Raw genomic sequence first — 26,540 nt, 5'->3', positions numbered from 1 at the left:
TGCATCCTGACATTACATTCAGTCTCACATGTGGAACAAGACATTTATCATTCATCTAATAATTAAGGTTTTACATATTATACCAGGGGTCTCTAACTCCATTTTGGACATTTCCTGATAGAGTCATGGTTACAGAGTGACAGCAGCACATGTTTATTAGTGGCTGGGTTTATTGTTTTATTCTGCCTCCTTGTGGAACAACAGAAAATGGCGCTTTTTTCTGAATATTTTCCTTCAATTACTTTCAATAGATGATTTTAATGGAGAACAAAGTTAATTTCTAAATTTATTCAGTAGGACAGATTAGCCAGGATACCACTGGATAAATGGATAAATGGTAATTGCTAAATTTTGTATAGCTAATATTCATTTATTACATTCTGACTATTTAAAATCAACTTCAATTACTTCATAAAACCTTATAAAAATATGCATGTAACATGTACAGTTCTTTGTGTTATTGATCTAGACATCACTCTGCTTCAGTAAAGAAATTAAATTCCCTAATGTCTTGTCTTTTGTTGTGTATGGAACACGGGAGCCTGTGTTAGCTACACACTCCATTTTATTCTTTTTTAATTTTTTTATTTTGTGTATTATATCACTTTATGGATTCGTTATCTTTTCTTTCTCTTTTTTGTGTTATTTTGTTTAGCTTTTTAGGAGATTTTGTTTTCCTTTTGCTCTCTGTATCTTCATAAAGCTTCTTGAAGCTCCACCCTGCAGTATCACATGACAGGGCTGATTGTTGATTCTTACATTTGAATCCAGGATTTATTGAATTTATTTTTTGAATGAAAAATTTTTTTGCAACTTGCAAATGTTAACATCATAAAGGTTCATGAAGCTCCACCCCACAGCATCACATGACAGTGTCAGCAGTGTGGCTTTACATTCAGGAGTGAGGTGGACTGGAAGACTCTAACAACACAAGGTTAAAGGTAGTTACATACAAAAAATACAGCATTAGTACAACTGCACTAGAGATTTTAAAAACAGTTGTGGAGAGTTGTTTTATGTGAGCTGGTATATCTGAAATTATATCTACTACTGAGATGAACCATGGCAGGGGTTAAGATAATATTTGTGCAGTATGTATGATAGAAGTAGAGGTAGAGCCTATATCACAGAGGGTTTATTGTGAAAAGTATGTGAAAAGAATGTGCAGGTTTATATGGTGCTCTAGTATTCGGCCCATCATAAGATAACTGAGTTCACCATCTTTGTGTTCATCAAGGAGAAAAACCTTAAGACACAAAGAAATGTTCACAGACAAAAAGAGTCTTGAGTCTTCAAAAAGAGTATTTAAACTTTGCACTTCATATATTTATAAAGGATTTTTTCTCTGTAACACTGTAATACATTATGTGTTAGTTTTTGCCTCTTCAAGGCAGTGGTGGTGAACTTGCTGATGTTCACTGCAACAAACTCAAAAGATTCAGTGCTGCCTTCCATGATATAGTGTTGGTATATTGTATATTGTAAAGTTCTGCTGTGATGATTGAACGAAGCTTTTACTTTTTATTTCCAGGTTATCAAGGAATATGGAATAGTATCATCAGTGTATAAAGATGTATACTTGACTATCTGAGTAAAGTGTCTGGAAGAGGCTCGGAGGCAACATCCACAAAGTTGTATATATTTTCTGGTAAGGATCCTCAATGGTGGATAGATAGACTCTAATCATCTTTCTAGTGGTTTTCATTATCTTCCATAGAGTCTTCTGCTCTGACACGGAGTGCAGTTTAATATTAAACAGCTGAATAGTTTCACATGATGCTATCAATATTTCCCTGAATGTAATGATGAGGATGGGAGAGAGGGGTCTGCTCTCCTATCTCTACATGAAATTGAGACACGTCTGGGATTTTCTGGCTCAGATAAGATCCTATGTGATGCACCATAAAAACTGTCATCACTGTGATGCCAACAGTCATGTATTTTTTAACCTGTGGATTGTTGCTTTTACATGGCTTTAAGCCTCTTCTTCTTCTTTCTGCATGTAGACTCATCAGAGCATCTAAAGAAATACCCAAGAAGATTGAATACCAAAATAAGGAAAAGCTACTTTTAAAAGTTATATTAATAATCCCTCTCTAAACCAAATATTATACCATTAATGAATGCAAAATATTTAACTAATTTTTACTTTTCAGGCACTGATGAACTGTCAGACAAAGACATCAGATAGTATTGCTGCCTCACAGTTCCATGGTCCCCAGTTCGAGACTGAGCTCAGGTTTCTCTCATTTCCAGTGTTGCCAAGAAAAGCTATAGATCTCTGAACAGGATAAAGTGGTTAATGAAGCTTAAACAATTAGCTATCTCCTAATAATCCAACATTTGTCAAACTATAACATATTTATGAACCCTTTATAAATTGCAAGAGAGACAGAATTTGCCAAAAATAGCATGTAAATAGCAGCTCAACATCATCAGCAGAACTGCTTTCAATATAACAAAACTGTAGTATGCACAGTAGTATAGAGCAGAGTCTGATACAGCAGCAGAGGAGATGATCAGATCCACTTGTTTAGTTTTATCATCAACTTTAGCAGACATTCTTGGGTCAGTGTTGGAAATTGGATTTCCTTTTTGGTCAACATTAAGAAGGAACTCAGGTTTAGATTTTGGATATTGCCTGTACCAGTGCAGGAAGTTTCCTGTAGTAAAGCTTGATTTGTATTTGCAGGACAGAACAACATCATCACCTTCATCTACAGCTTTATGAGGGAAATCTGACTCTATTGAATCTGCCATGGAGTCACCTGTCATAGAGAAGAGATCATAATGTTCTTAAACTTTAAATAATCAACAGGAAATACTTAAGTCAGACCCACACTCTGCATTTTCACACTGCATCACCACACAGACTAATATTTAATATAATATAGTTAATATTTCTGCAATAACAAAAAGTCAATGTTAACTCACCTAGTGAAAGCCACAGATACATGAATATAACAGTGAACATGATGACTGGTCTTAGCTCAGTGAAAATAGTGGAGATCTTTCTGTAATCTAATATGTTAACACCATAAAGCTTCAAAATTGCTCCACCCCACAGCATCACATGACACTGTCACCAATGTTGTTGTCAGATTGTTGATTGTTACTGAAACATCCTGGCTTTACATTCAGCCTCATATGGGAAACCTGTCCAGAGGACATTTAAGTAAACACATACTGAAAGCAGGAAATTAATGTATTCATGTTATTTTACATATGTTAGTGATATCTCTAAATTAGAGAAAGTTTGTGTAAACACCAGCAGCAGATAAATGTTAGAAACACTAAGTGGAAGAGAATATGATTTATTTAAGAATGAGGAAGAAATGAGTATTTTCCCTTGGTAATTAAGGTTGAATTAATCCCTTATTTCTCAGCTCTAACAGTTAAATCTGAAAAATAAAACTTTCCTGTACTCACAGTAGCATCAGAAGAAGAGAAAGAAGAATAAAGGCACATTCACATATAAGTTTCTAGTTTTTAATGTTTCTGACACAGCAGGTGCCAAAGAAATGACATTAGATGAGAATTTATTCTTATGACAGTTTAGTGTTAAGTGGACAGTTGTGTTGTTTATTCAGAATGATATCTCTGAAATTAGCTTAGGCACTAAGAGTAACCAGGGCAGGGGTTAGGATATTATATCAGCAGTATGTATGATAGAAGAACAAGTATACTCTATGTCTCAGAGAATGTGAGCAGGTTGTGTTGTGCTCTAGTTGTAGACCAACATTAAGATAAGTGACTGCGCCATCTTGTGTTCACTGAAGAGAAAAACCTTAACACCAAAAAAATTGTTTTTTAACTTACCAAATTTATATATGTGCAGAAATATAATTGAAAAAAATAATTGTCTCTTTCTCTCTCTCTCTCACACACACACACACACACACACAGCCATTTGCTCACCCATTCACACCTAGGGGCAATTTAACATTATCAATCAATCAAAATTAGACGATTGTTCAGTAAGTGGCAATATACAGTATCTCACAAAAGTGAGTACCCCCCTCACATTTTTGTAAATATATGGCAACCTGTAGCTCTGGTGAACTCCATGCCCAAGAGGGTTAAGGCAATGCTGGAAAATAATGGTGGCCACACAAAATATTGACACTTTGGGCCCAATTTGGACATTTCCACTTAGGGGTGTAGTCACTTTTGTTGCTAATGGTTTAGACGTTAATGGCTGTGTGTTGAGTTATTTTGAGGGGACAGCAAATTTACACTGTTATACAGGCTGTACACTCACTACTTTACATTGGAGCAGAGTGTCGTTTCTTCAGTGTTGTCACATGAAATGATATAATAAAATATTTACAAAACTTTGAGGGGTGTACTTACTTTTGTGAGATACTGTATGTCCATGTGTCCATACAGCCCTAAAACATCAGGCATGTGTGGCTTGGGGTGCAGTCAGAATTCTAATTCATCCAAAAGTGTTGAGTGGGTTTGAGTTCAGGGCTGTGTGCAGGTCACTCAATTTATTCCACACCAAACTTGTAATAAACATCTTCATTGAGCTGGAACATGTTTTTGTAAGAATATAAAAACATCCTATACAATTGTGCAGCAGTTTGGAGAATGCCCACATACTGGTGTAATGGTTAGGTGTCCACAAATATAGCCATATTGTACATATTCAGGACTTTGTTAGAATTAGTATTGTTGTAATAATGTTGTAATAACTGGTTGTGCATGTCAATAAAGAAACATATGTAAAAATATGTTAATATAAATACTGAACCCTTCTCAATATCTCAGTATCTCAGGTTATGGACTCTCCTTTCATACATATGCATACTTGTACCCTTTTTTAAAGGGCTACTGCAATATAAGCAGAACATTCATAAAGCTGCAACAAAATGTTCCCAGTTATATATTTGCTTGAAATCTAATTTGTGCAAAGCCAATATTAAGTTATAACTTGTACTCAATTCACAGACAGATTAAAGTGCACAGTAGAATTGCACATTTTATTAGGTAGAATGTGTGTGTGTGTTCAGTGATTGTTTGCAGTCCGAATGGCCCAGGGGAAGAAGCTGTTTGTAAGTCTGGTGGTGTGAGACTTTGTTGACCTGAAGTGCCACCCAGATGGCAACAGGTCAAACAAGTGATGAGCAGGATGTGAGGAGTCTCCTGTGATGGCCTTGATTTTGCTGAGGCAGCGGGACCTGGACATGTCATCCAGGGAGGGCAGAGGGCAGCCGATGATTTTTTGAGCTGTTATTCACCCTCTGCACAGTTTGTCTGTCCTCATCTGTGCAGCCTGTGTACCACACACCCAGACAGTATGTCAGTGTGCTCTCCACAGAGGTCTATAAGTACTGAGCTCTTGGGTAGCGTGGCCGAGTGGTCTAAGGCGCTGTATTTAGGCTCCAGTCTCTTTGGGGGCGTGGGTTCAAATCCCACTGCTGCCAGCTGAGCACTTTTCAAGGCAGTGGTTGTGGGCTCTGGCACCACAAAGGCTTTACAGGGGTTGTGGCTCCTGTGCCTTCTGCAAATGTGCTTAAGAGTTGCCATTAGCTGGCTGCCTGGAAAAAAAACCAGCTCACATGGTACCGGAGCCCCCAGACCCAGGTGCTGAAATAGCTCCCAGGTTTCGGCGACTGGTGTCAACGCCGGCTGCTCCGTTTCACACCTTGCTTTTTCAAACAGCAAGTCCAAACAACCACAGAACGGTAAACAAAACACGGTTTCCGCTTGTGAGCCGCATCCATGCCCTTACCATGGTTACGAGCTACCAACAAAACAATTCAACCAAGAATAAAAAATCGACATAAGAAGTGGTGGCCAAGTGGTTTGGGCAATGGAGTGCAAGTGCCAGGTGCACTGAGGTGTAAGGTCATGTGGGTGACCTAGGATGCCAAGAGGTTAAGGAAACAGACTGCTAATGCACGTGGGATGGGCTCCAGTTGCTTTGGGAACAGGCTTGTTTAAACGCGTTGAGTTATGGTGCTCCGCTACGGAATTGTTGCGGTCTCTGCGGACATTTGGTCGTGGGTGCCACACCTGTGCTTGATGAGGTGGCCGAGAGGTTAAGGCGATGGACTGCTAATCTATTGTGCTCTGCACGCGTGGGTTCGAATCCCATCCTCGTCGCTTGTGTGCCCTTTAACCTCCTCTTTACCACAACTCTTGCACGCGGAATGCTTCGGAGTGCTAGAGGGGATCGAGAAAAGCTAACCCTGGGTCTAGGTGTTTCGCAACCGTGGGCTGTATTTCCATGCTGGTTGGACACAGATGCTGTAAGGCTGACGGGTCGCCGCTGGAGATCCATGCAGATCAATGCAGACAGCAGCCCGGATCGTGCACCTTTATATATCTCATCAAAACCAGATGAAATTTCTAATTGGTCTAGATTAACTGAGTGAGTTAAAGATATTAGAGATTGGATGGCCGATAATTTCCTATTATTAAATTCTGACAAAACGGAGATATTACTTATTGGCCCAAAAACTAGTACACAGAAGCTCTCACAATTCAGCTTGCACCTAGAAGGATGCACTGTTACTACTAGCTCAACAGTGAAAGACCTGGGTGTAATATTAGACAGCAACTTATCCTTTGAAAACCATATTTACAATATCACAAAAACAGCCTTCTTCCATCTTAGAAATATTGCCAAGCTTAGGAACATTTTATCTGTATCTGATGCAGAAAAGCTAGTTCATGCATTCATGACCTCCAGACTGGACTACTGTAATGCATTACTAGGTGGTTGTCCTGCATCTTCAATAAACAAGCTACAGTTAGTCCAGAATGCAGCCGCCAGAGTTCTTACCAGATCAAGAAAATATGATCATATAACCCCAATATTATCATCCCTGCACTGGCTACCTGTTAAGTTTAGAATTGACTATAAACTAGCTCTACTCACATACAAGGCTCTAAATGGTTTAGCTCCCACCTATCTATCCAGTCTTCTAACACATTACAATCCACCACGCTCTTTAAGATCACAAAATTCTGGACTTCTAGTAGTTCCCAAAATATCAAAATCCACAAAAGGAGGTAGAGCGTTTTGTATTTAGCTCCAAAACTCTGGAATAGTCTTCCTGACTGTGTTCGGGGCTCAGACACAGTCTCCCAGTTTAAATATAGACTAAAGACTTATCTCTTTAGTCAGGCATACATCTAACACTTCCCATAACCTTGCACGCCAGTACATCTGATTAAATGCACATTCAGCTAGTACTGCTAATATTATGAACAGCAGCTACGCTAATGCTGTTCCATTGTTTCCTTTCTTCTACCCATCCCGAGGCATACAGAGACTGTGCCGGCTCCAGTGGCATCCGGAGATGGACCAGCTCCAGCCAGGTTCTGCTTGTGAGAATTGGGATATTCAAGCAGCGCCATGGACAACAACCTCCTTATTGATTCACATAACACTATACACATGCTGTATCTGCATCACACAATTGTCACCCAAATGAGGATGGGTTCCCTTTTGAGTCTGGTTCCTCTCAAGGTTTCTTCCTCATACCATCTAAGGGAGTTTTCCTTGCCACAGTCGCCTCAGTCACCTCAGGCTTGCTCACTTGGGATAACATCTAGGACTGTTTGTCTGTTTGTCTGTTCATATGTTTGTTGTTTTCTTATGTGGTTTCTCATGTAAAGCTGCTTTGAGACAATGCTCTTTGTTAAAAGCGCTATACAAATAAAATTGAATTGAATTGAATTTATTGCAACAGACTGGGATGCGAGTTCATATCAGCAAACCTTGTCAACAAGAGCCTAAGCCTTTCAAACCTTTCCTGGGTTTGGATCTTGAATCACGTCTGGTAATGGAAGCATGCGTGGTACAACCATTGCGACCGCCTGCCAGAGTGCCTCTCTTTCCCGACCTGGCAGGCCTCCCTTGACCACAGCCCCACAACCCTCCAAGTGCATGGGTAGCGTCGCCAAAAAAACCATGGTTATTAATTAATGTAATTAATTAACTGATTAAATATGATTGTGATAGTTAAAACTATTGATAAACTGATGAAAATGAATTACCTGTAACTAGAGTGAGAATCAGTGGTATGTATCTCACTATGTACAGTAAGTTGTATAGTTGATCCATTTCTGAACACAGCTCTGTGAGGATTCTGTATAATAGTGCTGTATGTGCTGAACTTTACACATCTCTAGAAGGACACACCCAGGAAGTGATGCAGTTTTAGTGTTATTTTGTACAGATCACTTCACACAGTGTCAGTGACAGAAATCTAGAGTCATTATGGCTGGTGTTGTATTTCAAGATTCATCATCTATACAATACTATAAGCCTTTATCTGTTTGTGTGGTTTTTAAATTATTTGTACATTTATAAATAATTATGATAATTTGCTGTGGAAAATCATAGGAAACTGATCCAGATTTAAACAAAATCTCTCATAAGTAAATTTGCTGTGTCTATAACCAAAAGGTAATTAAATTCAGTTCAATTCAATTCAGTTCACTTCACTTTTATTTGTACAGCACTTTTAACAATGGACATTGTCTCAAAGCAGCTTTACAGAAATACAGAAATTCAGAATAGAAATTACAAAGTTGAAAATTAACTTTACCCCTAATGAGCAACTCTGAGGCAACAGCGGCAAGAAAAAACTCTGTGAGACGATATGAGGAAGACTCAAATGTGAACCCATCCTCATCTGGGTGATACCAGCGAGTGTGATTATGAATTAATTACCTTCTAATTGTATATTATCAAACATTAAAAGCAGCAGAGGAGATGATCAGATCCACTTGTTTAGTTTTATCATCAACTTTAACAGACAGACGTGGTGGCATAGGGATTTACCTCCACATGGAGTGATGAAAAAAAGGAACTCAGGTTTAGATTTTGGATGTTGTTTGTACCATTGTAGGCTGTTTACTGAACCACTGTCTTTGTTGCTGCAGGACAGAGTAACATCATCACCTTCATCTACAACTTGACACATGAATATAACAGTGAACATGATGAATGGTGTTAGTAAAATGACAATATTCTGAGGTCTTTCTGTACTCTATTATATTAATATTTCAGAGGTTCATGTCTCCACAAAGCGGGACATTCTCCATCCTGCTCCCTGTATTCCAGAGATAGGCTCCAGGTTCAAGCTTTAATTTTCAGAGGTAATTACAATGGGATTTGAACCTCCTTGGACCTCTGGAGAAACAAGCTTCCAAGCGAAAACCAAGCCGGCAGTGCAAGTTTCCAGTAGTTTTGTCCCAACCACTCTATTCCATGTAGAACCAGGGCTCGTCCGGGATTTGAACCCGGGACCTCTCGCACCCAAAGCGAGAATCATACCCCTAGACCAACGAGCCGGGTTGTCCCTGTTCCGCTTGATGTGCGCCAATGGAGGGTCACACTGTACTCTGTAACTGTATGACCTTCCTGTTCATATGGACTGGGGTCCGAGTAAAAGGAACTTGGTTACACAAAGTCAAGTTAACAATAAAGCGAGGCTCCTGTGGGATTCAAACCTTTTTGGAATCCAGATGCTAAGTGTGAACCAAGTAAGCAGCTCTTGCCATTGGGCCAAATATATCATTAATCTCGGTTGACATGAAGATCAAAATCAATTCTTGTAGAACAAGCTTGCTTTAGTGACAGGTGGAGGTTTCAGTATAGGTCAAGTTTACAGGATTGTAGCTTCTTTGCTGGAAACTGTACTGTTGCTCCAGTATAGCTTGGTGAATATTATGAGGCTTCAAGTAGTTTCTGTGATATTTGCAGTAAGTTTACAAATGATTCCAGTTGGTAATAAAATTGAATTAGCTGGTTGCTAAAGAAACTCAGGTGGCTGGTGGGGTATGGTTTGGTAAGAGTTCTTATTCTTAGTTATACATACTTTCAGGTATCCTGTAATTCTCAAAAATATATTAAAGACCCTGCAAAGACACACATGATGAACACATTAAATCTCATTCTCAGTAAAACAAACAAACAAACAAACAAATAAATAAAAATAAATCAAATCAGCTGCTTGTCAAAAGAGTTGTACAATATCCACATTTTTATTCCTAGAACAGAATCAAATTCCAGCATGTGATCTTTACACTGTCATTAAGTAAATAAACCATCAAACCTGCCACTATTGTTTATGAGAACTGCACTTAATACTGCAGAGGGAGTGAACATGTGGCTTCTTCAAACACACACCTAACTTTTCTATCTGTATTTGGATTCACTTAGAATGTTTTGTCTATTCAATTCAAATAAAGTATTCATATATGGTTATATACATACATTTCTATTGGATCAATAATCAGAATGCTGATGTTATGCATAGCTTCCAGTCTTTTCTTCTTATTGTGATTCTTTAACACTTTCATGTTTGAGGTCTCTGTAGGTTTTTGGACAGTGAAGTTGACTTTCCTGTCACTGTGGGCTGCAAGGCGCAGTAGTACAGTGCAGAGTCTGATACTGAAGCAGGCGAGATCTCCAAATCCACACGCTTCAGACTCTTATGAACTTTAGCAGACAAATGAGGATGAGGAGTATCACCTGTCTGATTCCCTCCCGATTCCGTCAACAGAACGAGGAATTCTGGTGCTGCATTGGAATATTGTCCATACCACTGTAGATTGTTCATAGAAACAGTGTATTTATAATCACAGGAGAGTGTAACTGCTTGCTCCTCTTTACCATAGACAGCAGAAGATGTTGGAGTAATGCTGTCCTGTGTGCTCTCACCTGAAGAGGACATTTATTTCAGAATATTATCATTTTATATTATACAGTATACATACAGTACATGCTTACAATCTAAAACACTCACACATGGAAACATTTCTTTACTAGTTATAAAACATTTAAACATAATATATGGGGATAAATAAAATATAAGCTTACCTATGAACATGGTAAAAAACAGAAACATACAGAAAACCATCATGTATTAATTTCCTCTGTTCTTCTGAAAGTTTCCTTTTTATGTTACAGTAAATGTCAAGTTTCCTTCTACTCTGTCTTCAGTGAAGCATCTAAGCATTTCTTGTGTACAAAGCCTCAACTGTAGCTTCCCTCTGTTTTAACCAATCAGAGTGCAGGATGTGCCACATTATGTAAAATACACACACATGTTCTAAAAGAATTTAATGAGCAAAAGATTCATATATTTAGTTCCTGTATTTCCTATTTCTATGAACTTAAACCTTTTCTAATCTACAAAATATATTGTTGCAATTACAAACAATTCTTATTGTGAAATTAAATTCTTCAGCAGATTTATAGTACACCCTTAAAGTCTAAACAAAACACCAGAGGTACTGTAGTGATTGATAGGATTTGAAAAAATTCCCCATAAAATTATAACAATATAAAACCCCTAACAAGGTGGTGTTTGAGAGCATGTGCACAAATACATAAGCATCTTGTATTAAGCTCAAGATTCTGCAGTAATTCAAGTGTTTCAGTCGGACTGCACTCCACACACCATGTATCTGTGCTGAAGCTTTGTTCAGGTTTAATGTTCATGGCTACTTTAACACTCCACATGGTTCTGTTGTGTCCAGGTCCAATCAGGTTCAGTTCTAGAGTATTTTCATGTCATGTACTGCCATCTGCAGGAGCTGAATTTAAATAGACATATACATTATTTACATCAAGAACCATCAATATATTTAAAACAAAAGTATTGCTCACCACGCTGGGAATAGTTCACAGTTTCAATTCACAGATTCATTTGGAATCATTACAGCATTTCAGCATATCAGAACACAAGAATAACCCGTCTTTTTCTTTTTTATCTGTATTTCTGACATTAACCTAGACAAAAACAAGTCCTCAGATTCAGCATCCTTAAAGAGACAAATTTGCTGGTGTGCTTGTGATTATTGTCCTTTAATATGACCCAGTTTCAGCACAACATAAGCTCATGGACAGTCTTACATTTGTCTCAAGAATATTCTAATATAAAGTGGAGATCATCAATGTCCAAATGATTAAAAGTTTTCTAGAGCCTGTGGCTGCAAAACAACCGAATCCTCACCCCTCCACCAACATGACACTTGGTATGAGGTGTTTGTTGTGATAAACTCTGTTTGACCTTCACCAAACATGAAACTATGAATAATGATTAACCATCAGTCCAAAAAAATATTGTTCCCGAATTTGTTAAGATGCCGCCATGTTTTTTTGGAGAGAAAGGGCTTCTTCCTCTCACCTCTTCCATGAAAGCCATATGTGGAGGCAGGACTGAGGTGGAGCACAGGTTTGTGAATGGAAGGTGGTGCAGGGAAGAGTAAGTGCTGTTTCCACAGGTCAGGGTCGTAACACTTAAGACCTGGGAAATGCAACTGTGAATGGATTTTTGCTGATCCATTTAAAATTTGGCAGACATTGTACATCCATTTAACTGAAAATACAAATGTTAATACACAATTTCCATTTTCATTTCATTGTCACTCAATCTTGATGAATTTCATTATGATCAATAAAAGGAAAGCAAATTTGACTAACACTTTCCTTATTCATCCATTTTAACTTCTTGTAACTATACAATGGAATTATGGTCTGGAGTGCTCACATTTTGTTCTGGATCTTAGTTCACATTTGGTAAAGTAACATACATTTATACACACAGGTATAATAAACACATGAAAGAATAAATAAATGTATGAATGGAAAAAAATTACAGGATATATAATTATAGGATATTGTTTGTACCAATAAAGCAGAATGTTATCTCTGCTTCACTTATATGAACATTTCAGAGTAACAGTGTACTGAATAAACAAAAAGTAACCATGTGCCTTTATCATGAATTAAAGTTTAAACCTAATGTCATGTATTGGAGTTGTGTTGAAAATCAACATTTCATATATATACACATATCTTGATGTATAGAAATGATCTGACCGAGGCTGTAATAGATGCAAATGAAATAATTTATTAGAGTTAGGATAGGAGGATGATGAGAGGAGGGTTAATATTGGTTGAAATGACAAACACAGAAAATTCATTAACACTAAACCTGGAAATGTAACGAGAAAGCAATTATTTCTAGTGAGAATGATAAAATGCTACACAGGCTACAACTGACTGTGCAATTCTGGTCCTAAAGTCCTGGGATCGTTGTGCAGACCTGTCAAGGGGAAAAAGAAGAGAGATATTTTAAAATGTGACAATTGAAATGTTACAAAATCAATTAATACTCATCTGTGGAGCGCTTGAGCAATGTAGGGACAAAATATGAACTGTAACAAAGTATGGAATGGGAACTTGTGCAATAAATTGTGTGTTTGTGTGTGTGTGTTGTGTTGGTGGGTACTGGGAAGGTGTAGAAGTAAGGGAAGGACATTGCCAAGAGCCTCTCCAAAGTCTTCACCATCTTCTTCTCGACATGCTGCCTGAGGAGATGCCTAACCGTGCTGGCTAAAGCTGGCGGGTCGGTGTAGAGCTCCAGGGGCTGAGAGAACAGTACCACAAAAAGGCCTGTAAGCTGATCCTATCAACAAATTACACAAACACAAATCCAGTGTAATGTCACTGTCTTAGAGATACAATGCTGACCATTTGTGTAACGTGGCATCAGAAGATATTTGAACACTTACAATAAGCACTGTGAAGTAGATCTTTGCTCCAGGCTCCCGAACGTCTACATCCCACTTGATGAGCGCAATCAGGCGCTCCGAGAGTCCTCCCTGAAGCTTTAGGAAAGGGAGACGACAAGCTCCGTTAATGTCAGGGTTTAAAATATGGGAAAACAAAATGAAATAAAATAGATCCTGTTCTCAAACTACATTCAAGCATCGCTTTTAAATCTCCCGATAAGACGCTTACTGGCTGAGGCGTTAAGCCCTTCGTGAAGTATCCGCAGAGAAGCAGCTCGTAAAACACGTCCACGAGGTTGTAGTGGTAGGCCTGCAGAGAGCAGAAAAGTTACAAAAAGAAATTAACTTTACATAATGGAGTCCTAATGGAGTTCTCTATTATCAAAGTCTTTCAGATTTAAACAGCTGTCATGTTACACAGGCATTCATAAGCTTACACAGGACCCGGAGATCTCTGCTTTGATGGAGTCCCGATGAGAAGGAGTCCTCAGGAACCGAATCGGAGCCACGGAGGCCAGCTGTACGCCAACTGCATCCTGTTAAAACGTAAAAAACAAAAAACTCTCTGTAATTCACTTATGGTGTTCTAGATGGCTACTTAATTTACACCTTAACACGAAGCAGGATGTAAGCCTAAACATGTCCTGTTCTCCAAAAAAGATGATGTACTGTACATTTCCTCCTGCCGCCCCATCATAAGTGCTTCTTCTCATCGTGGGAAAAGTTGGGAAAAGTGATCCGTTTGATGGGGTAAATATTATAATGTGGAAATTATGTCAGTTTGACATATTCTGCAATTCTCATCGCAGTTTCATAATAACACATCTAACATTCTGTCACGTTCCTTACAGTAAAAACAGCTTGAGTAAAATAAAGGAAAGGTTTGTTTACCGGTTAAAAGGTTTGCATTACTCATTACGATATTTATCTTAAAGGTCAGAGAGACCCTGATGTTTCTAGTGTTTTTGTTCTGCTGTAGGTACTTGTGCTCCGAGACTCAATGCAGTTTCACCTATTAAACTCTGGTACAGCTGTTCAGGATGCTAGCAATATATTTTCCTGAATGTAGTGATGATGATGGAGGTGTGGGCCTCAGAGCACAGTAGTATAGAGCAGAGTCTGACACAGCAGCAGAGGAGATGATCAGATCCACTTGTTTATCATCAACTTTAACAGACATTCTTGAGGGATTGTTGGGACTGATTGGTTTTCCTCTTTGGTGAATATACAGAAGGAACTCAGGTTTAGATTTTGAATATTGCCTGTACTAGTGCAGGTAGTTGTTTGCTGAACTTGTGCTGGGTTTGTATTTGCAGGACAGAGTAACATCATCACCTTCATCTACAACTTTGTGAAATCTGGCTCTATTGAATCTACCATGGAGTCACCTGTCATAGAGAAGACAACATAACATTTTTAACCTTTAAATAATCAATAGGAAATACCTAAGACCCACACACTGCATTTTCACACTGCATCACCACACAGACTAATATTTAATATAATATAGTTAATATTTCTGCAATAACAAAAAGTCAATGTAAACTCACCTAGTGAAAGCCACAGATACATGAATATAACAGTGAACATGATGACTGGTCTTAGCTCAGTGAAAATAGTGGAGATCTTTCTGTAATCTAATATGTTAACACCATAAAGCTTCAAAATTTCTCCACCCCACAGCATCACATGACAGTGTCACCAATGTTGTTGTCAGATTGTTGATTCTTACTGAAACATCCTGGCTTTACATTCAGCCTCATATGGGAAACCTGTCCAGAGCACATTTAAGTAAACACATACTGAAAGCAAGAAAACAATGTATTTATGTAAAAATGATCAATTTAATCTAGTAAAAATCTAATCTAATAATTACATTCTTAAATATTTAAATGATGTATGCTAGTGATGTCTCCAAATTAGGTAACTGTTGTGTAAACACCAGCAGGCAGATTAATGTTAGAACCATTAAGTGGAAGAGAATAAGGTTTATTTCAGAATAAGAAAGAATATTTTTCCTTGATAATTCAGAAAAAGCTTTCCTGTACTCACTGTAGCATCAGAAGAAGAGAAAGAAGAGTAAAGGCAGATTTACAGATAAGTTTCCAGTTTTCAGTGTTTCTGACACAGCAGGTGCTTTTGCTTGTCACAGAAATGACATTAGATGAGTATTTATTCTTATGACAGTTTAGTGTTAAGTGGACAGTTGTGTTGTTTAATCAGAATGGTATCTCTGAAATTATCTTAGGCACTAAGAGTAACCAGGGCAGGGGTTAGGATATTATATCAGCAGTATGTATGATAGAAGAACAAGTATACTCTATGTCACAAAGGTTTTACTGTGAAAAGTAGCTTCCATCATCTCAGAGAATGTGAGCAGGTTGTGTGGCGCTCTAGTATTTAACCCACAATAAGATAAGTGACTGCGCCATCTTGTGTTCACTGAAGAGAAAAACCTAATTTAAGACAATAAATTAAACCCTGCAAACAGGTCACACAGCCACACATATATACTGTGGATTAGTAATTATATATTAGACCTTATATTTAAACTGTATTTACAACACCATTTACTTTGTGGTGGCTTCATAACGCCCATCCATTTCTCTCTCAAATACTGCTGCTTTTGTCATTGTATATGTGTTTCTGTTTTTTCTTTATATCATTTAATGTAAAGCAGAAAAAGAAATAAGAAGGAAAAACTAAAAGAAAACAGTTGTTGTAAAACTAAACACCTGAACGGAACTGGCCATTGAGAAATACTTTATATTCACATGACATTGTTCACAGTTACTTGTTTGAAAATACAAGGAATTGGTTTGCTAATAAGATTAAGTTTGCGAATAAGAGCTTAGTTTTGAAGATGATCTCATTATGTTGAGGTTTTACTTGTTGAAAATCTCTGATTACTTTGACTATTATATATGTGAAGTTAGATGGAATTGTACCATGAGGGTAGAAAACACCTCACTAAAAGAAAACACTAAGCAGAAGGATTTTAACAGTGTGATAGCACAGTGACACAGCAGGTAGTGTTGCTGCATCACAGCTTCAGGGTCCCCAGTTTGATGATGAGTTCAGGTTACTGTCAGTTTGTGTGCAGTTTTGCATCCCCTCCAAAAAACATGAAGTAGGACATTTGCTAGGAGAAATAATGTTTTTGTGTGAATGAGTGTGTGAAAGGGTTTGTGTATGGTTTGTATATGGAGATCTGCAAAGGGTGTTTTCCTACCTCATGTGAACAGAGTTCATATCATATCAACCATGACCCTGACCAGTAGAGAGAAAGACAGAATCCCCCAAAAGGACATGTAACTCTCTCTAAAGCACTGGAAGAGCTGCTTTCAGTCTAACAAAACTGTATGAAAGTTTTCTTGTACAGTGCAGCTGGATTTCCTGTCACTGTGGGCTGCAGAGCACAGTAGTATAGAGCAGAGTCTGATACAGCAGCAGAGGAGATGATCAGATCCACTTTCTTACTCGTTTTATCTGGTTTTATGGACAATCGTGGGTGAGGTGGATGAGCATGTGTGACATATTCACTTCTTTCATCAATCAGCAGCAGAAACTCAGGTCTTGATCCAGGTTTTTGTCGATACCAGTGGAGACTGTCAACTGATCCAGTATATGTGCAGGACAGTGAGATGTTGCTGCCTTCCATTGAAAATACATTGGTTTGTTCTGGTTTAATGTTATTGTCAGCAGCCTCTGCTATAAAAACATTACAACAATATTGTGATATTTTAATCATAAATGACACATTTCACATGGAAAACTGTGTCTTATAAATTAGAAAAAATAATATTTTATGTGCAGTGTATATGACTTACCAACATCAGCAAGAGTGAAAAACACCATGAAGAGGAACAACATTGTTTTCCTGAGTGTTTAGTTCAAACCTCTAGCTTTAGAAATGAATGTCAGTGTTACTATTTAATGTACATCTCCTCCTCTAGCTCCACCTACTTGTATTTATGCATATTCATGATAACTGTTCTATACTATATACTGTTCCTATAAATCTATAGAATTATTATTATTATTATTATTATTATTATTATTATTATTATTATTATTATTATTATTATAATAATAATGTGGTCCTAAGAAGCCATGAATTCACTTATACCATTTCTCAGTTCCATTACCTCATTGTTTTGTGAAATTCTATCTAAGACAGTTTTACTGGATTCAATGTATGTTGCAGTGGTATTTATTGTTTTCCTTCCTTTGTTGGTCATGTGTGCAGTAGAAGGTGGCTTATTGTTAGAACCACTAAGTAAGAAAATAAGGTTTATTTGAAAATTAGTAAAAAATATTTTTTGCAAACTTTAATTAACCCCTTAATGCTCAGCCAAAGGTTACAGGTAGTTAAATATAAAAAATAAAATGCTCCTGTACTCAAGAGTTTCAGATGAGTTCAATGTTTCTGACACAGCAGATGCTTTTGTTTGTCACAGAAATGACAATAGATGTGCAGGTCAGTGTGATGTTGCTGCCTTCACTTGAAGATATGATGGTTTGTTCTGGTGTAATGCTGCTGTCAACAGCACCTGCTGTAAAACATTACAACAACATAAACATTTCTACTTTCATTGTGTAAGAGTTTTTAAAAATGAATTATCATGTTTAGGTATCAGCTCAAATCTCCAGCATTCATCTAAAGTTTGTGTATAATATAAATGACTTACCAATGTTTTTACCAACTATGAAAATAAAGAAGAGTAACATGACTGTTGTGTCTCTCTTGCAGTAGGTATAAATGGCAGGATCTCTGTGAAACTTTCTAAACTGTATCTTACCACATCTAGCTCCACCCACTTTTACTTACTCATAGTCATGTTAGTTCTGGCATTATATGTGCTAAATCTATTTAAATAACAAGCAGTGAATGTTCATAATATTTTATTGCATGTTTAAATCTGTTAAGGCTAAATTTTGATAGATTTGGTGATAATATTAAGCAGTTCACTAGAATGAGAAACTCTTTACTAATTGTTTGCATATTGTGTCTATAGTATAGTAACTGCATTCAATCATATATTCAGATTAATTTTAATTATTCTGTAGCGCTACATGCTAAACAGTGTATTTAATGCTATAGTTATCGTCTGGGTCTAAAGACGGACTTCAGTACCTACCCTGAATGAACATTGCAATATGTGAACCTCTGTGATAAACAGACTAGCATCAACGTGCTCCTTGATCTCTATCACTACTGAACCTTTGCTTACCTGCTGCACTTTCTATTTTTTTTTCACAGTGAATCATTTTTGGCATACATTTGTGCTGGTATTTCTTATTTGCACATTTTAGAGGTGTGCAGTAATTCACTGCAGACTTTGGTCCAAGTAAAAGCATGTCTCTTTTCTTCAACTTTATGAAGGTCCGGCTGTGCTGTTTAGATGTGACATGAAGTCACATAAAGTTACCAGGTTACGTCTGCAACCTGATAGCAGGCAGTTGGCTAAGTTCTGAATCATCTACTTTTTTTGTTAAAATTTGCATTAGATAGTGCACACACTAGTGAGCTACGGCAGCTAAGTAGTCAAGTTGGTAAGTAGCACCTTGACATAGCTTCAGCATCCCTGCTTTGATTCTGAGCCACAAGGTTTTGCATGTTCTTTCCATGGCCACAAGACATGCCAGTAGCTGATAATTTAGCTGTTTGGCTAAATTGCTCCTAGGTGTGAATGTGTGTTCTAGCATGTTGTCCTGTAAGAGGCTTCAATCCAAGGACCCAATGTACGCCCAGTATTCCTGGGATAGGCTCAAGATTGGGGCTCTGATTTTCAGAGGTTATATGGTGAAATACACTGTGGGATTTTACCATCCTTGGAACTGTGGGATTTTACCATCCCAGGATTGTAGCTTCTTTGCTGCTGTGAAAACTCAAGTGGTTGCTACAGTATAGCTTGGTGAATGTTATGAGGTTCCAAGTGGTTTCTGTGATGTTTACTATAAGTTTCAAAATGATTCCAGGTAGTAAAAAAAATGAATTAGCTGGTTGCTAAAGAAACTCAGGTGGCTGGTAGCTGTTATAAGGTCTCATTTATTTGGTTGGGTGACACTAGGAAGCTGTAATGGAGTCCCATGTGGTTGCTATGGTTTTTCAAAAAATATTTTAGTATGATTTAAGTTGTTTACAGGGTTGTAGTTTGTTGGCTGCTAATGGATCTAAGCTGGTTACTAGATATTGCTTGTTGGCTGTTATGGGGTTCCAGGCGGTTTCTATTGTGTTTTTAGGAGATTTAACATGATTCCTGTTGGTTACAAGGTGGTAACTAGTAGGAACTGCTAAGGAAACTCAGCTACTTAATCCTGGTATTAGAAACAGTATTTGGGTTCTATGTTTTTTTTAATGAGGTTTTATTATGATTATTCCTGGTTGCAGGAGTTACAGGCTTGTTAGTTGCTAGGGAACTCATATGGTTACTGGTATTGCATGATGGCCATTATTTGGGGGTTTTGTGGTGTGTATTGTTGTTGCTAATTGATTACTTAAGATTGTCCAGGAAACTATTTTGGTGTCCCAAATGATTGCTATTGCAAGGAGTTTCAGTATGGATTAAGATGCTTAAAGAATTGTATTTTGTTGGTTGCTAATGAAAATCAGGTGGTTGCTAGAGTCTGATTTGACTGGTCTATTTTAGTGTTTCTATGAGGTTTCAATATGACCTATGCTGGTAGCAAGGTTGGAGCATGTAGGTTAACAGTAAGGCTCAGCTGTTAGTTGCATGTTGTTAGGTGCTGTTTTGTGGTCCCAGGTGGTTGCTATGGTGTTTTTAAGCAGATTTGATTCCGATTCTTTCTGGTTGCAAAACTTTAGTTTAGCTAGTTGATAAAAGTTTAGCTGGTTGTTTGGATACTGATTGATGGCTTTTATGGGGTTCTAGGTGGTTGCTTTGGTGTTTTGTATGAGGTTTCAACATGATGTTCAAAGGTCCAAGATGGTTGTTATGGTGTTTATAGAAGGCTTTATTTTGATTCTTCCTTTCTGATTCTTCCTAGTTGCAGAATTTTAGTGTGCTAGTTGCTAACAGAACTCAGCTAGATTTTGTCACAAAGTTCCCCGTGGTTGGTATAGTGTTTATATGAGGTTTCAATGTGTGCCTAGTTGAAAACTTGGGCCTGGGCTCCACACTAGTCGTTAGCCAGTTACTCATGAAATTCAGCTGATTCCTTGGTTGTTTAAATGGTTGCTATCATGGTTCAGGTACTTGCTGGGGTGTTGTTAGGTGGCATTTATGGTGTACCAACTGGTCTCGCTGTATCACAGTGTTGTTAGGATGTTTCTATGTGACTCCAGTTGGCTGCTAGTTTATTGCAGGCAGGTTTCTATGATATTCCAGGTTGTTCTAGCAGGTTACTATAATAATCTGCATGTTGCTAGAGTTTGAATGACCTAAACCAGCCTCAATGCTTCCCTATGACCCAATTTTCAGCATTGCTATTTTTTTTAAAATAAAACAATAAGCATAACATAAAGAAATACAAAAAAACAAAGAAATATAAACCTAAAATGTTTTCAATAAAAAGTGGCATTTGAAATAGAGTTTAAATTAAAGAACTCAACATTAAATGAAACTAAACAAATTCGAATAAATTCAAAAAAGAAAAAAATAAATCAAGAAACTTAAATAAAATTTAAATTGAAATTGAAAATGAAAATGTGTCAATTTTAACTACAAAAGAAATGATCTGTCAATAAAAGAAGTCAAGTTTAAATAAAACAAATGTAAAGAAGCAGCTTCAGATCAAAAGAAGTAAATTTTATAATAAAATAAACAGCTTAAAAATACTGTGTATGAACTAAACTGTCTTAATGAAGACACAGCAGGACAAATAACATTTATCTGGGTTCTTACAAATCTGTTGGGCTGGTTGTCAGCTACTGCATTGCTGATTTTACAGTTATTTAAATTAGTAATATTTAACATGTAGTAATATTATTTTCAAGGACAATCAGGATTTTATTAAATAATTTAACCATAAATAGGCAAGTAAGAACAATTATTTGTCAAAATATTGGACAATAAGTCCTTTACTAACTATATCTGTCGAAAATGTTGATGTTCTTAATAGTTTTTAACTGTAGAATATAGAAAAAAAATCAACTGATCCATGAGCAGTTTCTGGTAGGTCATCTTTGTATCTGAGAACAGTTGTTTCTTGTATTGAGTTTTTTTTTTTTAAATTTATTTAATTATGTGAAGGTTGGACATCTGATTTTAAGATACTTAAATCCCAAAAACTGTTCATCAGGGAAATAGTTGATCATCAGACTACTTTAAGTGCACCACTCTCATAACTTTTGCTATAATATTAAATTAACATTAAAATTTGCATTTAAGTTGTAAATCATTGATTATGCTACATTATACTGAAGCTTTATTAAAGCATTATTTATTCCTCTTGCTTTATAGATATATGATTAATTTACAATTAAAACTTGGAAACATTTTTTGTGATAAAGCAGCATTAATATAGTTGCTATTAAAGTAAATAAGCTTTCTATACTAGGCTATTACTAAAGAAAATATATAATTTCATCATAAATTTTATGTTTCAAATTAAGAATCAATGAAGGCATGGACTTTACAAGATGTTGCAAACATTCTGAGATTCTGTGTCATTCAAATGGTGATTGGTATTAACAGGCCAAAGAAATACTGTAGGTCTGGCACCAACAATCATTCCACCTCCACTCTTGTAAGTCACTCTATGCTCCTCCCTCTTCTGAAAATAAGTGGTAACCACAGCCATGTCCATCCTCTTAGCAAAGTCCACTACCATCTGCCCTTCAAGGTTCCTATCCTTAACTCCACACTTGCCCATCACCTCCTTATCTTACCTTAACTTGTGTTCCCCTCATCAATTAAAATCTGCTCCTATCATCACTCTCTCACCTGTGGGAATACTCTCTGTCACCTCATCTAATTCACTCCAGAATCTCTCTTTCGCCTCTAACTCACCTACCTGTGGGACATAACCACTAACAACATTCAACAACACCCCTTCAACCTCTAACTTCAGACTCATCACCCTGTCTGACACTCTCTTCACCTCCAGAACATTCCTCACAAACTCGTCCTTCAGGACCACACCTACCCCATTTCTCTTACTATCCTCACCATAATAAAACAGCTTGAATCCTGCTCCTATACTACGAGCCTTGCTACCCTTCCACCTGGTCTCCTGTACACACAGTATATCCACCTTCCTTCTCTCCATCATATCAGCCAGCTCTCTACCTTTCCCTGTCATAGTACCAACATTCAGAGTTCCTATTCTCAGTCCTACACTCTTACCTTTCCTCTTCTCTCTCTGTCTACACACTCTCCTCCCTCCTCTACTTCTGTGACCAACAGTAGCCCAATTTCCACCAGCGCCCTGTAGGTCAACGGCACCGATGGCGGTCGTTGTTAACCCGGGCCTCAACCGAGCTGGTATGAAATTCAGAGTACTGACGATTCGCATGATTAAATTTGGCAATGTTTTACGCCGGATCCTTTTCAATGTTATCCTGGTCAGAGTTTCAGAGCATCTGGAGCTTCTCCAAGAAACACTAGGTATGAAGCAGGAAGACAAATGAAAATTGATTACAGTGGGTTGTAGGCTGTTTATTAATGTGATTGCACATTGTATTCACCAGCAACATCTGACACCTGAAACATGTAAGTTTGTGAAATTACCACAAAATTGTGTAGTTGCTGTGTTAATCTCTCAGCATGCTTTTTTCTGTTATCTTTGCAAGCTGCAAATGTTATTACAAATGTTTTTTTTTTTTTCCTGTGGTTAACCACAATGTTGATGAAGTTGAGTCTCTTTGATCTTGTGGTTTCTGATACTTCATATGTACCATTTTACTGTTTTTGTAAAGCTTTTCAGTGACTCTGTATCACTGTGCCACTCCTTCAAGAGCACAGTGATAGAGTGCAGAATCTGAGAGCTTTAGACCTCTGATAGTAAGTTCAGTAGAGTTTCTGCTTGTTTGTGTCTCTAATCGATCATCATCAGGAGTGCTCTGGCCAGTACTTGACCTTGCACCTTTAAACAGTAAAAACTGTGGTGCGCTGTTAGGATATTGTTTGTACCAGTAAAGCAAAACAAATTCAATGGTTGTCTCATAGGAACATTTCAGAGTAACTGTGTCTGTTTCTTCCCCAATAATGTTGACATCTTCATCCATTGGACCAATTTTATCTGCAAAACTACCTTTTATATATATAAAAGCAATGAAGTATTAGTGAAGTATTTTCTGTAAACCCAATATAAACTTAAGAAAACAATAAATTACTAGATTAACCCAACATAATTATTAATTAATGCAATTAATTAACTGTTTAAATATAATTGAAAATGAATTACCTGTAACTAGAGTGAGAATCAGTGGTATGTATCTCACTATGTACAGTAAGTTGTATAGTTGATCCATTTCTGAACACAGCTCTGTGAGGATTCTGTATAATAGTGCTGTATGTGCTGAACTTTACACATCTCTAGAAGGACACACCCAGGAAGTGATGCTGTAGTAGTGTAACTTTGTACAGATCATTACATCACAGTTTCAGTGACAGAAAACTGAAGTCATTAATATGGCTGGTGTTGTATTTCAAGATTCATCATTTATACAATACTATAAGCCTTTACCTGTTTGTGTGGTGTTTAAATTATTTGTACTTTTATAAATAATTAAGATATGTTTCTGTGGAACTGCATATGTGATGAATAAGCTCACTGGCCACTAGATCAAGCTTTTATATGAAAAGTGAATGCAAAAGTTCTATAGTGATCATCATAGGAAACTAGATCCAGATTTAAATAAAATCTCTTATGAGTAAATTTGCTGTGTCTATTTCCAAAAGGAATTAAATTCAGTTCACTTATTTTTTTTTTGTACATCACTTTTAACAATGGACATTGTCTCAAAGCAGCTTTACAGAAACACAGAAATTCAGAATAGAAATTACAAAGTTTAAAATTAACTTTATCCCTAATGAGTAAGTCTGAGGCAACAGGGGCAAGAAAAAACTCCCTGAGACGATATGAGGAAGACAAAAGGAAACCCATCCTCCTCTGGGTGACACCAGAGAGTGTGATTATAAATACATTAACTTCTACAAATGTATATATAGTCAAAAATTAAAAATGAATATCAAATCAATTGCATATATCAGTTAATTGATGTGGATATGTAAGATACACAAAGAGAGTCCAGCAACTAGGATCTAGCATTCTGTCACTGCGCCCTTAGTACGGAACCAACCCAGCCACTGGATCAGCTAAACCAACCCTAATGGGATCAGCTAAAAGTGGAAAAAACAGTAGTATATTTGCCTTCAGTGTAGTTAAACTGTGTGAAAGTTTTTGTACAGTGCAGCTGGATTTCCTGTCACTGTGGGCTGCAGAGCACAGTAGTATAGAGCAGAGTCTGATACAGCAGCAGAGGAGATGATCAGATCCACTTGTTTAGTTTTATCATCAACTTCAGCAGACAGACGTGGTGGCATAGGGTCAGTTTTAAATCCACTTGGAGTGATGAAAAAAAGGAACTCAGGTTTAGATTTTGGATGTTGTTTGTACCATTGTCTGTACCACTGAAGTCTTTGCAGCTGCAGGACAGAGTAACATCATCACCTTCATCTGCAACTTTGTGAGTGACATGTGGCTCTATTGGATCTGCCATGGAGTCACCTGTCATAGAGAAGAGATCAATGTTTTTATTTTTGAGTTACATTGCTCAGACTCATATTCTAATTATTCTTAACATCACACAGGCTAATTAATCATTAATTTAACACTTCCTTTCTTTCAGTGTAAACTTACCTAATGAAAGCCACAGCCACATGAATATAACAGTGATCATGATGAATGGTGTTAGAAAAATGACAATATTCTGAGGTCTTTCTGTACTTTATTATATTAACATTTCAGAGGTTCATGAAGCTCCACCCCTCAGCATCATATGACAGTGTCACCAGTTTTACTGACAGATTCTTGACTTACTGCATCCTGACATTACATTCAGTCTCACATGTGGAACAAGACATTTAACATTCATCTAATAATAAGGATTTAAATATTATACCAGGTGTCTCTAACTCCTTTTTGGACCATATTAGTCCAATGTCAAGTGGGCTAGACAATGAATAAATCAGTTAATCAAATAATTGTTTGTTTATTTATGTGACCAATAACACAACAACATTATCTGAAAGCTTTATCTTCAATGTAAAAATAATTTCATTAGGTAAAAAATAAAAATCTACATGATAGGTACAAAATCTACAATGTTGAGTTTGTTGAACATTTCCTGAAAGAGACATGGTTACAGAGTGACAGCAGCACGTTTATTAGTGGCTGGGTTTATTGCTTTATTGATTCGTTATCTTTTCTTTCTCATTTATGTGTGATTTCGTATCACATGACAGTGTTGATTGTTGATTATTTCAGTAGAATCCAGGATTTACATTCTGCTTCAGTTAAAGGAGCTATATTTATATTTTATGCAAACAAACATGAAGCAGGAAATATTAATTAAAGGAAATAATTGTAATAATCATTAAATCTTTTAATTAATAATTATGCAATCATTTATTTATAAAAATTGAAACCAGTAATTTAACTACACAGTGTATATTTATAGTCAGAGGTGTCTGCATCTTTATCTGGAACCAATATTCCATTTAAATCCAAACTGGTTTCTAAAGTAACCAAACATAACACTAATCCATTCGACATAGTCATGTTGTTTTTCAGATTCTATTTCATCGGTCAGCCCAATTTAAGCTGCAAAAGTTCCTGTTCTAAAGAAGTATGTAAATAAGATAAGTTTCTGTTCTAAAGAAGTTTATAAATAAAATAAATAAATCTGTCAAGTATTGTGAACAAACTACAGAATATGTTCACTCTATGGACCCTTTCTTACTCTTCAAGTCTAACCATAATAGTAACTGGGTTTTTTTGGCACCTTTCTATGAATATATTGC

General features: G+C 36.9%; 3 non-coding genes and 1 pseudogene across 3 annotated transcripts; 2 read left to right on the top strand and 2 right to left on the bottom strand.

Annotated features, from left to right (window-relative positions):
- Positions 1 to 1,135: 1,135 nt before the first annotated feature.
- LOC131349873 (uncharacterized) lies at positions 1,136 to 25,417 on the bottom strand (annotated as a pseudogene).
- On the top strand, positions 5,348 to 5,429 carry trnal-uag (transfer RNA leucine (anticodon UAG)). Its single transcript has one exon. It is a non-coding gene; the product is annotated as a tRNA-Leu (tRNA).
- trnas-gcu (transfer RNA serine (anticodon GCU)) lies at positions 6,030 to 6,111 on the top strand. The gene has a single exon. It is a non-coding gene; the product is annotated as a tRNA-Ser (tRNA).
- On the bottom strand, positions 9,244 to 9,315 carry trnap-ugg (transfer RNA proline (anticodon UGG)). Its single transcript has one exon. It is a non-coding gene; the product is annotated as a tRNA-Pro (tRNA).
- Positions 25,418 to 26,540: the final 1,123 nt, after the last annotated feature.

This window comes from Hemibagrus wyckioides, unplaced genomic scaffold (genome assembly GCF_019097595.1).
Source record: "Hemibagrus wyckioides isolate EC202008001 unplaced genomic scaffold, SWU_Hwy_1.0 Contig15, whole genome shotgun sequence".
Taxonomy (NCBI): Eukaryota; Metazoa; Chordata; class Actinopteri; order Siluriformes; family Bagridae; genus Hemibagrus; species Hemibagrus wyckioides.
This window is presented reverse-complemented; position numbering and strand designations above follow the sequence as displayed.